This window comes from Citrus clementina, unplaced genomic scaffold (genome assembly GCF_000493195.1).
Source record: "Citrus clementina cultivar Clemenules unplaced genomic scaffold, Citrus_clementina_v1.0 scaffold_9, whole genome shotgun sequence".
Lineage (NCBI taxonomy): Eukaryota > Viridiplantae > Streptophyta > Magnoliopsida > Sapindales > Rutaceae > Citrus > Citrus x clementina.
This window is the reverse complement of record NW_006261964.1, coordinates 9085189-9087761: the sequence shown is the minus strand read 5'-3', so window position 1 is coordinate 9087761 and position 2573 is coordinate 9085189. Positions and strand designations below refer to the sequence as shown.

At 41.4% G+C, this 2573-nt stretch overlaps 1 pseudogene; it reads right to left on the bottom strand.

Moving 5' to 3' along the window:
* Window positions 1-1600: 1600 nt before the first annotated feature.
* On the bottom strand, window positions 1601-2230 carry LOC112098948 (annotated as a pseudogene).
* Between the last annotated feature and the right edge of the window lie 343 nt (window positions 2231-2573).

Below are 2573 nucleotides of genomic sequence, written 5' to 3'. Positions count from 1 at the left end.
CTCTGTATCTGGAGGGAAGTGTACTGTCTAATGATTTCAAAAATAACATATACATAAACATAGAATCTCATATGAAATCTCATTTTCTTTCTATTCAACATATCTCAAAATCTGCTCAATTCTAATATCATGCCTTTACTCAAAAACGCTAATAAAATCATTAATCAAACTCATTCTCAATAACAATAAAGACCAACACATAGATAAAAATTAATTTACCTGAAAATCATTTAATCGAAGCATTAAATACTTATCATAAAATCAGCATATACTATGAAAATAGGTTTTGTATATTCCACTCACAGTGATGATGTCTAGACTCGGTATCAACAACGTCCGCGGGTTGATTCTCGTTCGCGGATGCGGATCCTCCTAATGATGATGTCTAGACTCGGTATCAACAACGTCCGCGGGTTGATTCTCGTTCGCGGATGCGGATCCTCCTAATCACGGAAACACTATAATTATTCTCCGTAAATAGAAATACAACCAATTTAATATAATAAATCTCGAATCCTATTAACGATAAACTATTCCCACATGAGTAAAATTACCAAAATACCCCCAACATCAATATTTTACCAACTTATCCTCAAACTTCATTATTTTACCAAATTATCCTCATATTCGTCAATTACCATATTGTCCTCAATTCAGATTACATAAATTAATCACATTGTCCGAAATTACAAAATTACCCTCAGGGCATAAAATTACCGAAATGTCCACTGATTACATAAAATTACAAATTCACCCCAAAGTTTCATGAATTTACCGAATTGCCCCTGTCGGTCAACGATGACCGGACTTCAGTCAACGATGACGGGGAGCTTAGGTCTGCTAGTTCCGACCTCGGTGAGTGCAATGGTGGTGGCCGTGAGTCGCCACGCGCGCTACCGGCGGCGAATCGAAGCTCTAAAGATCCGCAAGTTTCCGGTGATCGTTCGGCGGTTTTTCGGCCTCCCTGGTGATCGTGGTTGGTCGGAAATTGTTGCTGAAGATGTGAGGAACCAGTTCCAAGTGGTGGCGCGTCACAAACCCGGCGGAATCAACGGCGACGAAAAAGGATCTTGGCCGCGACTTTCGAGCTCCAATCGCCGACGTTCTGGCCAGTTTCCGGCGACGAGGACCACGGGGATACGACGGTCAGCTTCCAAGCTTCAGATCGGTACCAAGCACGGCCGGTAAGGTGGCCGGAAACGGGAGAACTCGTCGGGTCAATATCGCGGAATCGGGTCGGGTTTTCGGGTTAACAGTCCAGCTCTCTCTCTCTCTCTCTCTCTCTCTCTCTCTCTCTCTCCCTCTCTCTCGGGTATTCTCTCTCAAAAATACAAACTCGTTTCCCCCCTTTTCCAGTTATACAATTCTGCCCCTCTTTTTTTTTTTAAGCTTAATACAAATTAAGCTCAATTCGGACCCGTGATGAAAATAAAATCCGGCCATCGGCGCGTGTAATCGCGCTCAATTATTCTCGATAAAATGTCGTGACGAAATAAAAAAATTAATAGCGAAGAGGAAAATTAAATCACTCACTTAATTAAGAAAATCGGAGTGCATATGTTACAATCCTCCCCCTTTATAAAAATTTCGTCCTCGAAATTTACACATCTGTTGAGGACAAGTGAGGGTATTGAGCTCGCATTAAGTCTTCGCGTTCCCAAGTAGCCTCTTCTCTTGTGTGATTCCTCCACAACACTTTTACTAGCGGAATGGTTCTTGAGCGCAAAACTTAGTGCTTCTGTTCTAGAATTTCCACGGGCTCTTCTTCATAACTCAAGTCTTCTTTCAACTCAATTGGTTGTCTCGACAACACATGACTAGGATCATACACATACTTCCGGAGCATCGAAATATGAAAGACATCGTGGATTCTGGATAACTCAGGTGGTAGAGCTAATCGATATGCCAACGGACCAATACGCTCCACAATCTCATATGGTCCAATGTAACGTGGACTCAACTTCCCGCGCTTACCAAATCGAAGTACCCCTTTCCAAGGAGATATCCGTATGAAAACCTTATCACCTACTTCAAACTCAAGTTCCCGCCTACGCTTATCTGCATAGCTCTTTTGTCTGCTCTGGGCTGCCTTTAATCTTTCCCGAATAAGCTGTATCTTCTCACTAGTATTTTGAACCAATTCGGGACCAAAAAGTTTCCGCTCTCCAACCTCATCCCAACATACGGGAGTTCTGCATTTCCTTCCATACAAGGCCTCATAAGGTGCCATCTCGATACTAGCTTGATAACTATTATTATAAGCAAACTCCATCAAGGGTAAATAAATGTCCCAACTACCCCTAAACTCCAAAATACAAGCTCGTAACATATCCTCCAGGGTTTGAATAATACGTGTTGTGCAAATTTTAATGTACTCGCAAGCGCACGAATCTATTGTAGTATAGATCTATGGTGACGAGTGTCGATCCCACGAGGAGGTGGATTTTAATTGTGTATAGAATTAATTTTGTGAATGGGTTGTTAGATTTATGGTGGAAATGATTTGGTATATGCTAAAACTTAAATTAAAATGACGAGAATAAATTCTAAAATTGGATTTGCAATGGCGAGAA